Source organism: Sus scrofa, chromosome 7 (assembly GCF_054392235.1).
Source record: "Sus scrofa isolate SSC_HxYL_T2T_F1_AM1 chromosome 7, Sscrofa_HxYL_maternal_Yorkshire_Landrace_v2.0, whole genome shotgun sequence".
NCBI classification, from domain to species: Eukaryota; Metazoa; Chordata; class Mammalia; order Artiodactyla; family Suidae; genus Sus; species Sus scrofa.
Genome location: NC_139389.1, coordinates 12,921,837 through 12,941,824, shown reverse-complemented (window position 1 = coordinate 12,941,824; position 19,988 = coordinate 12,921,837). Strand labels below are relative to the sequence as shown.

Genomic DNA, 19,988 nt, shown 5'->3' with positions numbered 1-19,988 from the left:
TTTTGTATACACACCTCCGTTCTAAAAGAGAACATCTATGCAGCGTTTTCACTAGAGAGCATTTTATATCATCGCAGGCATTCCTCTAAACGTATTTTCATTCATTTCCCTAAAATTTGATTGACCTTAGGCCAGTCGTTTCTTCCTCCTGGGGCCCCTTTTCCTCCTCTGCCAAGTGAGGGGGTGGGGGCTGCCCCCCCTTTTCCCCATTCTCACTCCTACATGATCAGACTTTATCCAGGTTTTCTTCCAGCTCTGTGGTTTTCCTTATGCTATTATTTCCAGTGACTCTTCCCCCCCCCACACACTAGACTGGTGTTTTCAAATCATTCTGTACTAATAGAGCTAAAACGTCTTTCCATCTTCCTATTGTTTAATTTGCAGAGAAAGTATTAAAGATAAGACAGGGTGGGGAACTGACTCACTGTCACTCAACCAAAAGGCTGTGGTCTGGAAATCTCCCTTCAGAGACAAACATTTTGAAACAAAGGTGGAAACCAATATGGAAAAAACAAAAGTAGAACAAGTTCCAACCAAACATATTGCTTTATTTTCTGCTGAAATCTTTTTTTCCCCCTGTCATGTAGAAACAGCTTAGGTAATATTTAACCAAATATTACTTATGTGGAATGAGAAACATGGTTAAATTGCATTTGGAAAGTTATATGTTACAAACAAGATCTGACAAACTGTTCCAAGTTTGATAATAGGAGAAGAAACAGAATAAATTAAAAGGTAGACCACATTTTTTTCTCAGCTTTCTGATGGGTTTTTGTCCAAACAGCTTGAACACTTCCAAAATATTATTCAGGTAATTCCCAGGCATTTGGCTATTATCATTTGCAATTGAGCAAAGCTTACTGAACATGTACTATATTGTTCTAGTTCTAGACCCTTTGAAAGGCACAGAGGTGTAAAAGGCATGGTCTCTGTTTTCTACTTATTGTGAGAACTTCTTACTGGACTACAAATTCCAGGAGGGCATAAAGTACATGTGTTTTCTTTATCGCTGTGTAACCAGTTCCTGGCACTGGCCTGCAAATGGGGTGCCCCATGCTAGTTACTAGGTGATGCAAGAACTTGATTGCAGAGCTCATCTGGATTAATTCCTTACTGAGAAGGTGACATCTCTATACTGAGAGACCAATAGCATAACGCTTCTAAAACCAGTCACATGGAGATCTTGTTCAAATGCAGATTCTGATTCAGTAAGTCTGGGGCAAGTCCTGAGAGGTGCATTGCTTACAAACTTCCGCTGGCTGTGGTCCATGGAACACACATCAAGGAGGGAGACAAAACATGTCATGCCAAATACAATTGGTGTTTGCGTCCAGGTGGGAGAAGCTATAATAACCGCATTGGGTGGTCTTGACAGGGCATTAAACACAGAATTTTATCTAGAAATGACTGTAGAGATTATTTTGGAAGCATGGACCCTTAGATATAAAGGGGTTAAAAACGACCTTCCTAAACCCCTACAGCCAGCTGTGGTTTTTGTTCCTATGGGGGCTGGGCCTTGGAACTCCTTATTTTAAACCCCCATTCTTTCCACAAGTAAATGTGTCTAACGTGGTTTTAAAGAAGTTAAGAACAGTCACTTGGGTATCTATGGGAGGAAGAGCATCTCAGCTGAGACCAGGTATGTGGTCTAAGCTAAGAGCCGAAGAATGAATGAGTCTCAGATGTTGTGTAGTATAGCTGAGCTACCTTCTTTCTCCGAATTGCTGCCCAGATGGTTTATGTCTGGTCCCTGCAGTAGGAGAAGGAAGAAGAGGAATTAGGGTACGGATAAAGCACAGTGCTCAGAGAATCCCAGAAAATAATCTCTGTAGCCTGAATCAGAATATTGTCTCACCCCAGTAGCAGCTATGCATGTTTTTGGGGCCAGGCTAGTTGGAGCCCATGCAGTTAGGCTCTGAGACTGAATTTCTAGGGTCATTTGAACAGAATGGCTTCCCTAACCCTGACTTGGAAAACGTCTGGGTTCCCGTTTTGATTCCACAACACTGGGGAAGGCTGCTTCCTAAAGAACACCTAAGCAAATATTCTGATATGGCTATGGGGCTGGCCCACGTTGTTGAGAGTGAATGTGTGCATAGGAGAGAGTGTGGTCATTGAAAATGTAAATAAAATCCACAGGTTCTTAAGTTGCCTGGAAGTTACCAGTCTTTTCCAGGAAGCATTCCTTTGGAGACTCTTTTCAGGGGAAAACTCTCATGCTAACCAAGTCTAATGACACCTACCAAATCTTAACTCTATTTGCAACACATCCATTGTAATCACATGCTGAGCCATGTGTGTTGGCTCCTTACAGGAGAGGATGAGCAGGCAGGAAGCACTAATCTCAGTGCTTTGAGCTCAAGGGAGCCACTGGTCTGGCATCATTATTAAATGTTGGAGGGTCTTAGGAGTCTCTTAAGTCGCTGGAGTCCTTTTGCAGTGAGAATCGCCGGCTTTCTCCTGAGTGAATGAAAATTTTATAAATTCACATCAACATGTTTCAGCCACCCCCTTCTGAGAAGCTGCGTCCTTTTCGAGGGACTTTCTCTCTGCAAACTCTCCCCTTCCTCCCACACTCCACCACCATTAGCTTTTCAATGGAAACAGACAAAGCGAAGGTAGCAAGACAAACACAAATCTTCAGGGCGCCATGGAAAGCGTGTAGGGAGTAAATTCACATGTCAGGGTTTGGACTCTTATCAGTCATCAGCTGTGTGACCTTTAGCAACTTGCTTGACTTCTCTTATGTTTTGATTTCTGACTATAAAATAAAGTTGGACTAGATGATTTAAAAAAAAAATTTTTTTTTTAGCCTTAAATGTCTATGCTTCTACAGCTTAGTTTCTTTCTAGAGCTCATAACTCCATCCATGGGATTCTGTCTGAGGCAAAAACTCATTCATGGGATTAGTGTCCTATTTAGTTTGACATTGGAATTCACTTTAAAAAATATCGAGATTACTTGAGTGATTGAAACACATATTGAATCCCCACCAAAGTCAAGGGGAGATCATCGCTCAGCACATTAGTACATGTCCAGCCTTATGCCAGTACCTCATTGTCTTGGTTATTGTAGCTTTGTAGTAAGTTTTGAAATTGGGAAGTAAGAGCCCTTTTACTTTGCCCTTCTTGCCAAGATTGTTTTGGCTATTCTGGGTTCCTTGAGTTTCTCTATGAATTCTAAGATCAGCTTATCAGTTCTGCCCAACAAAAGGCAACTGGGATTCTGATACAAATTGCACTGAATCTGTAGCTCTATTGGGGTCGTATTACCACTATAGTAATACTGTCTCCTGATTGATGAACATGGGATTTTTTTTTTTTTTCATTTAGTTAAACTTTCATTTCTTTCACCAATACTTTGTAGTTTTGGGTACATAAGTCTTCTTTGGTTAAATTCATTTCTAAGTACTTATTTTATCCTTTTGGGTCCTGTTATAAGTGGATTTCAGATTGCGTTCTACTTTCGTAAAAAATATTCTTTATTATTGTCAACAATAATTTTATGGTCAGAAAGAATATGAAAAATAACCATTTCAGCCTCAGGAAGAATTCCCATGTCCTTTTCCATTCTTTAAAGCATTCTTCTCCTTTCCTTGTCCTCAGATTCATCTGAGACCACTTTGACAGTCTCAGGTGAGTGTTAAGTCAGGACCCATCCCTCTGATCCCTACCCCAACCAGGGAGACTCTAAGGGAGAAACACCGAACCCCATGGGTTCACAACAAAACACTGAGTCTCACAGGAAGTAGATCTTGCTTGGTTTTAATAAAAACAGTCTTAGAGCACAGACACACGCACCAACCACACATGGAAAAAATGTGTCATTTGTACCTTTGCCTGGAGGAAAATATTGATATTGTACCATGGTTAATAGAAATGAAATCAACGTTGAGTCTCTAAATGACTTTTCTCTGCAAAGCGAACAGGCATGTGGAGGAGGGGTACTCAGAGAAGAAAGGCAAAAGAAACCTGATCTCAAGTGACTTGGCATTTTGGTTCACCAAGAGCCTGAGTGCTGAGAGTCAGATCTTAGGAAATAGAAAGAGGCATGTGAACTGCCTTGAATGCGATTACAAGAGAGATAATGGACAATTACATCAGAACTAACTCAAAACTGCCATGAGGCTTAGTCACTCTTCATTAATAATGGGGATGCTGGCAAAAAATGAAATAGATGAGTGAGAGCCTTGACGAAGCACACACACTTGAACACACGCTCTGCCAAACAAGTTTGCATGTGGCATGTTGTAACTTTACTACTCAGAATCATAAAAGAGCCGGGCAGGATTCCCAGAACATTGCTAACTTTTCTTTCTTCTGTGGTCCACGTGTTATAATTGTGTGATTTTTTTTTCCAAAGCCATTTTCAACTCTAGAAATGGAGAGAATATGCGACACACATGCTCCTCAAGTTTAGACCTAGTTGTTTCCTGGTAAGTGCTGCCCCAGCCTTTAGCTCCCATGGGAATGGTGGTGGTGTACAGTCAGAGATGGAACAGTACTAGCATGGCAGTGAGATTCAAGCCCCTTCATGAGGCTCTGATTAGCCGAAGGCTTCTTCAGCCCAGCCCCCTCCTTCTTGGCACAAGATCTTAGCAGGATGTTAGGTATCAGCCACCTCAGCTTCCTTTGTCTTCACCCCAAGAGTTCTGGGGATCATCATCCATCCTCACCTTCCTCCATCTCAGAGACTGAAAAGGCATCTTTCCCTCTTCCAAGCCACACCTAGCATTTATGTCCTGAATCCCATCTCCTCCTTTGTGATTCCCCAAATCTGACCACACACCAGTGTGTGGGCTCATGAACAGAATTATGAACCTCCTTTCATGGCTCTCACCTTGCTGCCCTCGACCCACGAGTACCCCTTTGCCCAGCCCTTCACATCAGAAAAAGGTGTTCTTATCTGAGTTTTAGCAGCTTGCACCTCAAACCCCCATCCCCATCTCTGTGCTTGAGGTGGTTCACAGGTCAAAGCCAAGGAAAAGGGGAAAATAGAAAAGAAGAAAAGAAAGAAACCTGGGAAATTCATCCCCTTGTAAGTCACTTCTCTGAGTTTCAACCTTGCCTCATGATCTGCCTTCATGGACCTAATTTTCGTCCTTTTAGCATCTTATTAAATACGTTTCATCTTTGACTGAGGCAGGTCATTTTTTTTTTTTTAAACCTCTCGTGTGGATCTTTGCTCATGACTTTTAAGCAAGTCCTTCCTTTCTAAAGCATCCTTCTCTCCACCAAAGTTCCATCCTGTGCTCTCCTTTTTTTCCTAAGCTCCTTGAAAAAGTCCTTTGCCACACGAACTAAGACTCCTTTTCTGGCAGAGCAGCTCAAACCTAGCATAGCCTACCTCTTCCATGAATTGCAACTAAACAAACAAAAGTAACTACCTGAACAAAATGCAAAACGCAGCTACCTGAGAACTCTGGAGCCTGAGGTCAAGCAGGCCGGTTAGAGAAGGCACTTGAAACTTGAAGTGACCTGCAGGGGAGCAAGGGAATGAACTTCCCAGGTCTCTCTTTTTTTTTTTTTGTCCACTTTTCTCCCAGCTTTGACCTAAGGGTAACCCCAAGCACAGAACTGGAAAGGGGTCAACAATGTAGGTGCTTAAAAAACTGAGCTAATATTCTCAACTTTCTGGACTGAGAGCTAGAAAAGTGGGATTTGTGGGTCCGAGAATGCAGAGAAGAGAGACCCATGCAGGAGGATCTATAATTCTGTTTATGAACCTGCGCAAGTGGGTGTATGGATCAGACCCAAACCACATCGCTGAGGCTTTGCAAACTGAACTGGTATTTAAACCACAGCCCAGGTCTCCTTAATCCCTAAGTGGCACACACAGGGGACATACTCAGAGGAGCACTAAAGGCTTTAAAAGCTGAACTGAGATTAGAACCATCGCCCACAAAAGGCAAAACAGAACTTTCAGTCTGACTCTAACTAGGTTGATTGCCTACTGAATCAAACAAATTAAAAAAAAAAAAAACTTTCCAGGGAATGATAATAAGAATCTACATGACATAATATTCAGGATGGCCAGGATACAGTGTAAAGTTGCTCAGACATACATAGAACCAGAAAAATGTGACCAGTTCTCAAGGGAAGAGAAAAGCAAGATAGGTCAACCCTGAGATGATCCAGATGTTAACAGTATCAGGCAGTTATTTTAAAGCAGCTTGTATAACTTTGGTCCAAGAAATGAATGTAAATATACTTGCAACAAATGCAAAGAAAGTAGTTCTCAGCAGAGAAATAGACACTATGAAAAGAAACTAATTAGAATGTATGGAGTCAAAAAATAAAATATCTGAAATTTTAAAAATTTATTGAATAGGCTCAGCATCACAATAGACATGAGAGGGAAAAAAGTCAGTGAATTTGATGGTATGTCAATAAAGATTATCAATCTGAAGAACAGAGACTAAAAAATAAAGAGCTTCGGGGACCTTTAGAACAATATTAAAAGGTAATATATATGTTATGGGAATTTCAGAAGAAAAAATATGAGCTGAAAACTTCAAAACTGGAGAGAGACATACACTTAGAGATGAAAGCATCTACAGCCAACTCCAAGTATGATAAACTCAAAAATCAACCACCCCTGACACCTCATAATCAAACTACTAAAAAGCAAAGATTTTTCAAAATCTTAAAAGCTGTTAGGGAAAAAATGATTCAAAGGACTGTGAACATTTCAGAAACCGTAGAGGCCGGAAGAAAGTGGATCAACGTCTTTCAAGTGCTGAAAGACCAAGAATGAGGCGGGGCTTGTATCTGAGAGAGACTAGAGAGCAGGCTGATTACTAAACATGGGTTCTGGTCCAGGAAATGGGAGCGAAATCTAGAGATTAATACTGGGTGGGGCTCAGAAACAAGACAAGGCCGGTTGATGTCAAGGCTTGATTGGCAACCTGAGTAGCAGGTGGAGACACACACACACACACACACACACACACACACACACACACGTACACACTGGGTCCAAGAGATCATCCTTAAGCTGGTATTAGTCAGACAGACATGGCTGCAGGAGAGGAGGCCTTTTGAGGCTGGCAGACCTGGCTAAACATCAACTCTTTGGTGGATCAATGAAATGTGTCCAACCTACCTCACCTTTGTCCACGCCATTCCTTCTTCCTTGATCTCCTGCTTTCTCCACTCAACATGACTGATTTCCTACTTATCCTCGATGGTCTAGTTCACATTGCAGCTTCACTCATTCTGCTGAATACCTGCCATGTACCAGGAGGTCCACTTGTCCATGAAGACTTCCTAGATCTTCTTACTGAAAGCCATTTCCCCCTCCTCCGAATTTTCATATCGATTCACTGCACTCATTTTAAGCTTTGTATTAGAGCTAGCCATATGCAGGTACACTCTATATTACTTGAGGATAGAGACTGCCTGTTGCTTGTTACTAATCTTTGTGCTACGACAAAGTAACTTAAATGTTTCCGTTGTTCAGTACTTTTTGTTGTTGTCTTTTTCGGGCTGCACCTGCAGCACATGGAGTTTCCCAGGCTGGGGGTCCTATCGGAGTTTCATTTCCCAGTCTACGCCACAGCCACAGCAACATGGGATCTGAGCTGAGTCTGCAACCTACACTGCAGCTTAGGGTAACGCCAGATCCGTAACCTACTGAGCAGGGCCAGGGATCGAACCCACGTCCTCATGGATGCTAGTTGGGGTCGTTACCACTGAGCCACAAGGGGAACTCCTGTTTAATACTTTTAATGAACCATGTGAGTGAATACTTACCCCCACATCCAATTCAAATACCACCAGTCATTAAGAGTAGCATAGGAGTTCCCATCGTGGCGCAGTGGTTAACGAATCCGACTAGGAACCATGAGGTTGTGGGTTCGGTCCCTGCCCTTGCTCAGTGGGTTAACGATCTGGCGTTGCCGTGAGCTGTGGTGTAGGTTGCAGACGTGGCTCGGATCCCGCGTTGCTGTGGCTCTGGCGTAGGCCGGTGGCTACAGCTCCGATTCAACCCCTAGCCTGGGAACCTCCATATGCCGCGGGAGCGGCCCAAGAAATAGCAACAACAAGAACAAAAGACAAAAAAGACCAAAAAAAAGACAAAAAAAAAAAAAAGAGTAGCATAGATTGCTTATATTTTTTAAAAAATTGCTTGAGGAAACAAGTCTTTACTGTAATTAACTAATGATAGAAAAGTTAGAGGACAAAAAGAACACTGATGTTTCTTAGAATTATTTCTCAATTCTTTGGCATTTACCCATCCTCAGAACAACCACAGAATTTAGACAGGGCTGGAAGAGAAACCTAAAAATGAAAGACCAAGCCATATTTTACCAAGTAGAAAACGGAGATGTTAAGAGGCTGCTTGAAATCCCACTCATTGAACCAGACTAGAATCTAGGTTTTTTTTTTTTTTTTTCAGCTGTCCATCTGAGGTTCATGCTTCCTTCAATTCAATGCTGCAAGGTACAGGCTGACTGAAAGAAGACCAGCAATTGGTTGATTAATACCATTGAAGAGGCGTGTCTTCTCCTCCCACAATATTAAGGAGCTATTGTGCAGGTTATCCTAATGTTTGACTAGCCCTTCCTGTGTATCTAAGGCTGGATCCAACAGCCACTTTTGCCTCACCAGCTACTCACTGTTTATAACCCCAGCACTTGAAGTACCAGAGGGTTCAGAGGGAGTCAGTTATGAATCAAGGAGAAAAGCATGGTTGGAATGAAAAGCTCAGCGGCTGATGGTCTCCGTTCCTTCGAAAGCCAAGTTGAGGATGCTGAAATCCCCTTATTGTCTTTGGTACCTCAGTGTTCCTATTTGTGAAAGGCTGATAAAGATGCCAGGGATTCTGGAAAAAGAAATGGAATGCATATCGACTGGCCACCCAGTAAAACAGATTTCAGATGCAAATAGAAACAAAAAGCTGGGGGAAGTATGAAGAGTTTTAAGGATAAAAGAAGAAAAAAAACCTGAAAAGATAATCCTTTTAAGAAGCTGATTTTTTCTTAGTCATTCCCAAAGTAAGAGGGCCAGGGTAATACTGCCAATGCTTAACTCCAAAATAGATAAAAGGTTAAAAAAAAAAAAAAAAAAGGCTGCTCTATTGAGGAAAAAAGTCCTGAAATAACCTATTACTGGTGTTCAGAAGTCAACTTGTCCATGAAGACAAGGTCATCATTCATCTTTATAAAAAGAGACACTGAACAAAGACAAATAAGTTAAAGCATTTACTTTTACATAACACCAGGACAGGTAAAAAAAAAAAAAAATAGCTATAATTCACAGGCCTTGAGCATGACAGAGAAATTTAAAGCTTTAGGAGACGTCCTATGAAATGCTACACTTCTGGTTTCAACAAATGCTTGGAGACATCATGAAAGTCCTTTTCATATGGACAGAAAATTTTGTTCACCATTTCTTTTAAATTCTTTAAAAACCTTTCTTTCTTTCTTTCTTTCTTTTTTTCAAAATCCCCTTCAGATTACTCTGTGTCTTGACCTAAAATCAGAGTCAAATGATTCACAGCTTTAGGAGCTTACATCTAATTTTACTACCTTTGGCCTTAGTATTTATCAACTTCAACACAGAACAATGCATTACTCTAACAATAGTAGACCTTACTGATTCTGTGAGCTCTCCATTTGGCTTTTGAATATAATAGCCTTTGTATGGTTCTTTTAAATTGACCTATACATATACAGAGGCACAAATTCCTCCAAAATGAATAATAGAAAGAAAAATTAATGCATTCATGCAATGAAAACTTGACATAAATATATCCCTAATTATGGTGGTAAATGCATAGGAGACTAGGGCCATAGATTAACCTGTAGTAAGAGTAAGATTTCTGCAGAATCTCCTGTTTATCAAAAAAATTATGGAAATTTGAATTGTACATCATGCTATATACAAGTTTCTTTTCATATTATAATGATATTTTCCTCCCAAATTTCCTAGTTGGATGGCATCCATCACCATAGCAAAACAGAAAGAAAGCCCACAAGACTTTTGATTAAATCTTCTGGCTATTTTCAGGCCAAGTGTTTTGTTTTCTCTTTTGAATTATTCAAATCTCCCTGCCCAGTCATGCCCTACACTTTGCAAAAGTGTAATACTAAGAAATCTTATAATTTTTTATTACTTGCAGATTTTTCTGGGGCAGGAATATCATTTAAAATGTTCCCTAAGGAGAAACCAAGTGAGAGGGGAATTTTCCCCCGAATTTTCAATTGTAGTTTATAGTGAATGGGAAAATCACTTCTCACTTAGATCTACATGGCTATTTGTGAGCAGAAAATAGTTTTAATTATTCTGCCTATGCAACCAAGATTTTCTGGGACAATCCCAATTTCTTTCTTTTCAATAAATGTGAATTTCCATTACACTTGCAGGAAATTGTCCAACACACACACTCACATAGGTGATTAAAGCCCATTGTAGAAAGCTGTTCTCTGTACCCATGTGGATATTGGTAAACAACTGGAAACAAGTTAAATGCTCTTCAGCAGGGGGAATAGTTTAAGAAATTTCTGTACATGCATGTACTATAACACCAAGCAGAATCAGGTAGATCTCCATGTAGTAGTCTGGGAAAATAGTCAAGATACATTGTTTGTTGAAAAATATCAAGTTATAGAACAGATGTTTAGTATACTCCCATTTGTCTCACACTTTGAAAAATTCTACCATATGTATTTGTAAAGGGTTAGAAAATCTCCGGCAGGACAGGTCAGAAACAAAGCCCCAAATCAGCTCTGTTGTTGGGAGGCAGGGTTAGGGATAAATGGAGGTTTACTTGCAAGTCGTATTTCCACATCATCTCTGTGAACTAAACTCTCCCTGATTCCTCCCAATTCTCACTGCTTCCCACTGTGTTGGAGATCCTGTCATGTCATAACTTACACAGCAGTGGCCACAAGATGTGGGTTTGCATGAGACTGGCATGAGATGGTTGGAAAAATAAAGACGGTGGGAGTTTCCACCATGGTACAGTGGGCTAAGGATCACTGTGGCTGTGTGGGTTCTATCCCCCCACCTGGTGCAGTAGGTTAAATGATCTGGCATTGCTGCAACTGCAGCGTAAGTCATAGCTGGGGCATGGCCTGGGAACTTCCATATGCTGTGGGTGTAGCAAAAAAAAGAAAGAAAAGAAAAGAAGGTGGAGGCCACAGAACTTAATTAGCTACGAGGTTGACTGTTGAGGGCTACAGCTATGGGTCAGGAGTGGTGTTTAAGAGAGATGAGCTATTCTCAACAATGTCAAGAAAAGTCCTAATCAGGAGTTCCTGTCATGACTCAGCCATTAACGAATCTGACTAGCACCCATGAGGACGCAGGTTCAATCCCTGGCCTTGCTCAGTGGGTTAAGGATCCGGTGTTGCCGTGAGCTGTGGCGTAGGTCGCAGACGCTGCTCAGATCCTGTGTTGCTGTGGTTGTGGTGTAGGCCGGCAGCTTTAGCTCCAATTTGACCCCTAGCCTGGGGAACCTCCATGTGCCATGGATGCGGCCCTAAAAAGCAAAAAAAAAAAAAAAAAAAGTCTTGATCAGTAGTGGGTATAGGAGCTGCCATGTGGAGACGACCCAGGAATTCAAACGCATGGTAGCATCATCATCCCAAACTATCCAACTTTTTCCTTGGGCTTGGTTTGTGGTGGGCATTACCAGTTGCCAAAACCTGTTCTCTTGTTCTTCTTTTTCACAGAACCAAAATTTCATTTTGGGCTACAGGGTACTCAGTTAAAAACAATTACTTCCACAGACTTTCTTAATATTAGAGGTGACCAAGGTATTCAGCGTTGGCCAGTAGGTTGAAAGCAAATGTCTTTTGGGTGAAACTTTTTGAAAATTAGTTTTTTTTCGTGATGAAATAAAAAGGGCAGACTCAAGTGTCTTATGCCTTTATCCTTTCATCTTTCAACCTGCCTGGAAATAGACTTGAGATCTGGGGGTAAAAAGGCCATCTTGTAACCCGAAAGATGAAAATCAAACAATGAGGATGGTAGAGGAGGTCATCATTGATGACCTCAGATACTTTCAGAGGTCCTAGCCTGGGGGTCCCTCTGCAGGTCCAGTCATATAAGAAACATGGCCTTCTGTTTGGCTAAGCTGCTGTCAGCAGGTGTCTACGGTCAAAGGTAATCCTAATCTATTCTGGATCCTCCAGCAAAAGTTCAGGATCGAGGAAACAAAGGGCTGTCAAGGTTCTGGATGGGTCATGAGAGTTCTGGACCAGTGGCTATGATCCTGTTGAATGGAGGAGTCCGGAAAATGGACCAGGACTCCGGGAGAAGCCAGAAACCTGAGAAAATAGAGAGAGACTGCATGTTGGCATGGTCTCCGGTACCCAGGACACACCTGAAAAATCTTTGGTCTGTTTGAAGAGCAGGATGCTTCAGGAAACAAAAGGTAAGGTACCTTCTGAATATGGTATATAAAAAGGAGTTGGAAGAAAGTTCCGCACTCTCCCCAAGATCAGCTGCTTTCTGGTCTTCAGCCTGTGGGATTGATCCTGCTCCCCAGGTTCTTGGCTAGGTCATGATGGTGCAATCCTTGCACCATTTCCTTCATTTCTTTGCAAGAACTTAGAGCTTCAGGGACCACTTTCATCCAGCTGCTCATGGGAGTCTGTAGCCACTGGACTAAGCAGAGCCAAAGCCCTGGTGTTGGAAGTGGAGTGGAGGTGGGGGACGAGCAGTGACTACACTCCTGGAATGGCTTGCCATCTCCTGCTCAGTTCTATTTCTTTTACTTTTATTAGTTTTAAAAAAAATCTCCACAGTCAAGGAAAGGTGAGTGAAAAGGATGAATAAATAAGTGTTAACTGGGAGAGTTTCTTTTAAAATTGTTTTTAAAACTTACTCGGAAGAATGCATTATCTGTTAGTAAGTAGTGTAAGTAATTATCTTTAGCGTGGAACTGGTGTATTTTAGGCAATCCCACTGAAATGGTGTAAACAACATTTCCTGTGTCAAAAGCAGAGATCCAAGTCTGTTTTAGAATGGTCCTAATCTCCATCTATTATAATTTCCACCAATAACTTGTCTTTTTATATATGCTGGCATCTGTGTGAAAGACAGCATCCCACTTTGACCAAGTCTCCATCTGGTGACAGGCGGGGGAGCAGGAACGTAGACTGTCACTTTATGCAGATGGATTTCTATTAATACAAACAAGTGACCCTAAAAGAGAAATTGGCTAGCTCCAGCAGAACTTTAAGAAGATTGTTCTGAATTTCCTGAAAGCAGGTTATTTCTAAATACATGGTGTTGCCTTTTAAACACAGATCAGGCATTTTGTCCTTCTCAGAGCTGGTTCTGCAAAGTGGGCTTGCTGTTCTGAGCCTATTTGCATGGGAAGGGGGTGGAAGGAAGTGACTACAATGAGAGAAAGCGGTCTCTTATGGGGAGCGCCCCAAGTTTGCCTACCACCGTTTTAGGACTCATCAGATTTTGAATCCTGGGGAGGGTAAGCCATGGGGACAAGGAGAATGGAGGGGAAGGGAAGGGATTCCACCCATTCTGGCTATTGGCTACCCGTCTTTTTTCCTGCCTTATCATAAGAATATGCAGCTTTAAAATACACTCCAGTGAATCCATCAGGTAAATTTACGTTCTGCCCTTATACAAGCAAATCTCTCCCAAGGGAGTCTGCTTTCAAGGGTTGCTAGAAAGGCTTTCACTGGCTATTTCTTCTTCCTCTGTGAGCCTGCCCCCCAAACCCACAGCCAGCCAAGGCCAGAAGGGCACCAACTGGGCTCAGGAGAGACCCTCCAAAACAACAGCTCCTAGTTGTGAACAACCCAATAGCCCATCCAATCAAGAGAGAGTGAGTGATGCTATATCCATCCGTGCAACAAAATGCTATGACATGATTAAAAATAATATTTTGGAATAGTTTTTTTTTTCCAGACTACAGTCATTTCAGTACCATTTCAGGGCTTTTGTCTTATGTTTTGCTCTACTATTACATACTTAGTGTATTTCTTTAAATTGATTCAGTTTTTGAAACATGTATTCCCTCCCGCCTATCCGGATCCTAAGCAATTATGTCTATGACATGAGTTTGCTGTGCTAATTATGTTTCTCAGTACACAATAATGTAAACAGGTAAGCATGAAAATAAAAAAATTTCAACTAGGTGTCAGCTCAAATTGTCCCAAATAGTCCCAGTGGCATCCTTCCTACCTACAAACCCTGCTTTACAGGAGTATTTGGTGTCCCTGGGTGAAAAGCTATGCTGTTACCTGACAAACAGCAAACACAGAATGCACTGTTTGATCAAAATCTTGTGGAAATAGTGTGTGTGTGTGTGTGTGTGTAAAGGGTAACCCTAACATGTGAATAGTGGTTAGCTCCATTAATATGTAACATGGCCTCAGGTTGAGTTATGTTTTTTGTTTGTTAGTTTACAAGTGCCACCATCATTTAAAACTGACAGGAGCTTCTGTTGTGACATGGCAGATTAAGGATCTGGCATTGTCTCTGCGCAGCTCAGGTCGCAGCTGAGGCGTGGGTTCAATCCCTGGCCTGGTACAGTGAGTTAAAGGATCTGTGGCTTGGATCTGATCCCTGGTCCAGGAACTTGCATTTGCTGTGGGTGTGGCCCAAAAAAGTGACAGTTACCTCATTTGTTTAATTTTAATAACAATTTGATTGAGACATAATTCACATACTAAGAAATTCACTCTTTTAAAATAAAAAAAAAATTCTTCATAAAGTTGTATGCCATCAATAATATCTAATATGAGAACATTTTATCACCCCCAAAAGAAACTCTGTACCCATTAACAGTTATTACCCCATCGTCCCCTATATCTAGCTACTGGCAATCACTAATCTGCTTTCTGTCTCTATGGATTTGCCTCTTCTGGAAATTATATATTAATGGAATCATATAATACATGGCCTTTTGTGACTGGCTTCTTTCATTTAACATAATATTTTCAAGGTTCATCTATGTCATATCATATTTCAGTATCTTAATCCTTTCTGTTGTAGAATAGCATTCCCCTGCCTGGATACTAGGAACCATTTATTCATTAGTTGATAGACATTTTTTCTGTTTCTACTTTTCTGTTTTTACTTTATTATAAATAATTTGACCGTGAACATTTGTGTACAGGTTTTATGTGGGCATATGTTTTCAATTTTTGGGGTCTATTCCCAGGGGTAGAATTGTTGAATTATATAATAACTCCATGTAAATAGTTTAAGGACCTACCAAACTTTTCCAAAGTGGCTATACCATTTTATAATCCCACAAGCAGTATATTACAATTCCAATTTCTCTACATCCTTGCCAACATCTGTTACTGTCTGTCATTTTGATTTTAGCCATCCTAGTGGATGTGAAATGGTGTCTTATTATGGTTTTGATTTACATTTCCCAGCTAACTAAGGATGTTAAGTATCTTTTCATGCATTTATTAGCCAATTGTTTATCTTCTTAGGATAAAGGTCTATTCAATCTTTTGCCTATTTTTCAATTAGGTTATTTGTCTTTTTATTACTGAGTTGTAGGAATTCTTTATATACTCTCTATACAAGTACCTTATAAGATATATGGTTGCAAATATTTTCTCTCATTTTGTGAGCTTTTTCATTTTCTTGATAGTGTCCTTTGAAGCAAAAAAGTTTTAAATTTCATTAAGTCCAAGTATATTTTAAAAAAAGTCCAACTATATTTTCTTCTGCTGCTTATGTTTCGGGTGCCATATCTAAGAATTCATGGCCTAATCTAGGGTCACAAAGATTATACCTATTTTTTCTCCAAAAAGTTTTCTAGTTTTAGCTCTTATATTTAGGTCTATGATTCATTCTGAGTTAATTATTGGATATTATTTGAGAAAGGGGGTCCAATTTTATTCTTTTTCATGGATATCCAGGTGTCTAAGCACCATTTGTGGAGAAGACTGTCCCTTGCCCATTGAAAGGTCTTGGCACCCTCGTCATAAAGCAGTGAATCAAAAATGTAAGGATTGGAGTTCCCGTCGTGGCGCAGTGGTTAACGAATCCGACTAGGAACCATGAGGTTGCGGGTTCGGTCCCTGACCTTGCTCAGTGGGTTAACGATCCGGCGTTGCCGTGAGCTGTGGTGTAGGTTGCAGACGCGGCTCGGATCCTGCATTGCTGTGGCTCTAGTGTAGGCCAGCGGCTACAGCTCCGATTCGACCCCTAGCCTGGGAACCTCCATATGCCGCGGGAGCGGCCCAAGAAATAGCAACAACAACAACAAAAAAAGACAAAAAAAAAAATGTAAGGATTTAGTTCTTTATTCTCAATTCCATTCTACTGATCTAAATGTCCAGCCTTATGCAAGTATCTCACTATCGTGGTTATTGTATCTGTATAGTAGGTTTTGGAATTGGACTATATCCAGTTTCTTGGGATAGACCATGATGGAAGATAACATAAGAAAGGGAGTGTGTGTGTATGTGTGTGTGTGTGTGTGTGCGTGCATGCGCATGTGTGTATGTATGTCACTGCTCTATAGCAGAAATTGGCACATTGTAAATCTACTATACTTTAATTAAAATTTCTTTTAGAAATTTTTGGACAGTATGTGCCCTTTAACTTTGCCCTTTCCAAAATTGTTTTGGCTATTCAGGGTTCCTTGAGTTTCTGTATGAATTTTAGGATCAGCTTATCGTGTCTGCCCCACAAAAGGCAGCTGGGGTTCTGATACAGATTGCATTAAATCTTTAGATCTATTTGGGTAGTATTACCACCTTAATAATACTAAGTCTCCTGATCTATGAACATGGAATATTTTTTTCTTTTACTTAAATCTCCTTTAACTTCTTTCAACAATTCTTTGTAGTTCCTAGTAAGTCTTACACTTCTTTGGTTAAATTCATTTCTAAGTGTTTTAACCTTTTTGGTGCTATTATAAATGGGTTCAGATTGAGTTTTCCTTTCTTCTTTACCCTTTCTAAAATTTAAAATTATTTATAATATTCTTTATTATTGTCAATAATACTCTTATTGTCAGAAAGAACATGAAAAATAACAATTTCAGCTTCAGGAAGAATTGGGAATCTTAGAAACGGATTTTCAGAGGATTTTTTTTTTTTTTTTTGATGTGTGAATTCGTGTTGTAATTTGATTCAAATAATTATGTAGCCTTTAATGGAGTTTGAGAAGTTGGCTTCATTCTTAACTGCATGTTTAGTCTATTGTAAAGATGCAAAGGACACATTTATTACTTGCAACATAACAGATTTTAGGCATTTTGTTTAATGGAAATGAAAGATGTTTTGTTGGAAGTAAGATCATTAAACTCTCACTTTATTTTTTTTTCTTTGTCTTTTTGTTGTTGTTACTGTTGTTGCTATTTCTTGGGCCGCTCCCACGGCATTATTGTTGTTGTTGTTGTTGCTATTTCTTGGGCCGCTCCCGCGGCATATGGAGGTTCCCAGGCTAGGGGTTGAATCGGAGCTGTAGCCACCGGCCTACGCCAGAGCCACAGCAACGCGGGATCCGAGCCGCGTCTGCGACCTACACCACAGCTCACAGCAACGCCGGATCGTTAACCCACTGAGCAAGGGCAGGGACCGAACCCGCAACCTCATGGTTCCTAGTCGGATTCGTTAACCACTGCGCCACGACGGGAACTCCCTAAACTCTCACTTTATAACCTCATGTCTATAACGCAAGTTAAAATAAAGTACTTCATGTTGTTATACAGTTGAGGAAGGGAAAGGGATTGGGATCTCAGAGAGAAGGAAAAAAGTGCCTGTTGGCTTGGTTCAAATTTTGAATGCAGCTGGCCTGACAGAGAGATTAGCTGAATCAGCTGCCCATGTCCTGACCTCATTTTAGGCTGTAACTTACCTTTCCCTATTAGGTTTATTATATTCTAGTTTTAAATCAAATCTATCAGGGAGTTCCTGCTGTGGCTCAGCAGTCCTGAGGACATGGGTTCGATCCCTGGCCTCGTTCAGTGGGTTAAGGATCCGGTGTTGCCATGAGCTGTGATGTAGGTCACAGGCATGGCTCGGATCCCCGGGTCCTGCGTTGCTGAGGCTATGGTATAGGCTGGCAGCTGCAGCTCCCATTCGATCTCTGTCATGGGAACTTCCATAGGCTGCAGGTGTGACCCCCAAAAGCAAAATCAATCAACCAATCAATCAGATCCATCAGCTGAAGCACTTTGCAGATCTCTACTGGAAACCTCAGCCAAAGACTTCAGTTTATCGCTTAAACTGGTCCTTTACAGTTTTATATGTGTGTGTGTTTGCTTGTTGGTTTTAAATCAAACAGGGCTTGCTCACATTAGTGGGAGGGCCCATTTGTTATTAGCCCTTAGCTGTTTTGGTGCAGATAGGACGTATTTGGTTGTTACAGCAGCGCCAAAGAGGCAGGTCACTCGGAACAGATCTAAAAGTTCTCTGTGATCAGAGAGAGAATCTCCTGGGGAAGGCTGGTACCTTCACATCTAAAATCATCAGTCCTGGCAAGAAAAATTATAGGCCAAAAATATCCTACAAGGAGAATAAGAGTTCAATTTCAACAGTCATTCACATAAGCTCTTGGGAAAATATTTCTCTTATAACTCTGGACCGTCAGCCCTTACCTGAAGACAGTGTACCCTAAAACTCGAAGTGCATTTGATACACTTTTCTGGTATCATCCATGCTTCCCAGTAGCCCCTGTCATGAACTGAGAAAGAAGCATATTAGAATCGACACCCAGAAAACCCTTATCAATATGAGCATTCCACAGATTTTATTTTGAAAACAAATCTGTGGTCCTCAGACTCAGAGAAATAATAAATAACAGAGGACAGTTCACGATACCATTAGAAGCCTTTTAACAACTGCAAGCTTTAAATTGGAATGGAAATTAAAAGGGTAAATTGAATCCCTTCTCCAAAATGAAAACTTCCAAAGTCTTGAGAACTTGTCTTCACCTCCTTCTCTCATTATAAAAAGCATCAAGAAGGTAGCTAGGAAAGGATTCAGCCCCCATACTTTTTTTTTTTTGCCTTTTTATCTTTTTAGGGCCACACCCATGGCATATGGAAGTTCCCAGGCTAGGAGTCGAATTGGAGCTGTAGCTGCCTGCTTTTGCCACAGCCATGGCAATGCCAAATCCGAGCCATGTCTGCGACCTACACCACAGCTCATGGCAACGTCGGATTCTTAACCTACTGATCAAGGCCAGGGATCCAACCCGAATCCTCATGGATGCTAGCCAGGTTCATTAATGGCTGAGCCATGCTGGGAACTCCTTTTTTTTTTTTTTTTTTTTTGCATGCAGATTGAATCCATGCCACAGAAGCAACCCGCGCCACAGCAATGAACATGCCAGATCCCCAACTCACTGAACTACCAGGGAACTCCACCCCTGTAGTATCTTTAAGATGAAGGTAGACAAGACCTGCTGACATGGCCCTCTTTACCAAAGACCCATAACTTTCTGTCCCAACAAGGACCTGCCCAGAATTCTGCAGCCCTTCAGTAACCAAAACCCTGCACACCTCCACATAATGCTGGGCTCACCTCCCAAGAAAGGCAATTGAGTCATGGAAGCCAGGTAAGACAGATCAAGTTCTTCTCTATGTCTTCCTATGGATGAGCAAAAGGACCTCTTACTGTTTGAAAGCAAACAGAATAAAAGTATCAAGGTTCTCATCACAAGGTAGAATCTTGTGTGATAACATTTCCATCAGTAGAGGCTCTCAGGCAAATTGCTCTGCTCGTCTCTCCCCTGGGAAGCTTAAGCCCCACCCTCAGCCAGTCTCTTTCTCAGCAGTCCCAGAGCAGTACCCTGCCCGTAGCTGCATGGCTTCTTTGCAGACTGTCCCTCCAAGATGGCCCGAGAGGCCCACACCCTCCCTTTCACTGCTATGCTTTGCCCTGATAAGTCAGGCCTCACCAACCACAAGTCAAGAACTATAGCGCCATTTAAGAGCAAGGCCTCAAAGAGAAATACAGTTTTTCTTTCTGACATCCAGAGGGCTTTTTATTTTTCTTTTTTACAGCCGCACCTGCAGCGTACTGCAGGCTA

At 41.2% G+C, this 19,988-nt stretch overlaps 1 long non-coding RNA gene across 3 annotated transcripts in view; it reads left to right on the top strand.

Moving 5' to 3' along the window:
- LOC110261787 (uncharacterized) overlaps positions 1-19,988 on the top strand; it is a 42,001-nt gene that overhangs the window by 21,260 nt on the left and 753 nt on the right. The window contains exons 2-4 of one of the 3 annotated variants that reach the window (XR_014809679.1): positions 8,401-9,230; positions 12,143-12,384; positions 19,411-19,514. This is a non-coding gene — a long non-coding RNA (uncharacterized LOC110261787). Of the gene's footprint in view, positions 1-4,350; positions 4,436-8,400; positions 10,014-12,142; positions 12,385-19,238; positions 19,515-19,988 lie in introns of those variants that run through there. The other 2 variants (XR_014809681.1, XR_014809680.1) reach the window with 2 other exon arrangements.